A 515-nucleotide genomic window follows, 5' to 3' on the forward strand; every position below is an offset into this window, starting at 1 on the left:
AATATATAATGATCTAATATATTAATAAAATATATAATATATAAATATATTATATATAATAATATAAATATCTAAATATATATATATATATTTAGAACTCACTTTGTTGTACACCTGAAACTAATTACATTGTAAATCAACCATACTTCAATTTAAATATAAAATATAATAAAATAATCACATGTCTAAAAGACAGAATGAAGCAGGGCAAAGACTGATAGAGTTTTGACAAGAAAATGCACTGGTCATAAAAAACACCCTCTTCCAACAACACAAGAGAAGACTCTATACATGGACATCACCAGATGGTCAACACTGAAATCAGATTGATTATGTTCTTTGCAGCCAAAGATGGAGAAGCTCTATACAGTCAGCAAAAACAAGACCAGGAGTTGACTGTGGCTCAGACCATGAACTCCTTATTGCCAAAATCAGACTTAAATTGAAGAAGGTAGGGAAAACCACTAGACCATTCAGGTATGACCTAAATCAAATCCCTTATGATTATACAGTGG

This window comes from Bison bison, unplaced genomic scaffold, assembly GCF_000754665.1.
Source record: "Bison bison bison isolate TAMUID 2011002044 unplaced genomic scaffold, Bison_UMD1.0 scf7180017864316, whole genome shotgun sequence".
NCBI lineage: Eukaryota > Metazoa > Chordata > Mammalia > Artiodactyla > Bovidae > Bison > Bison bison.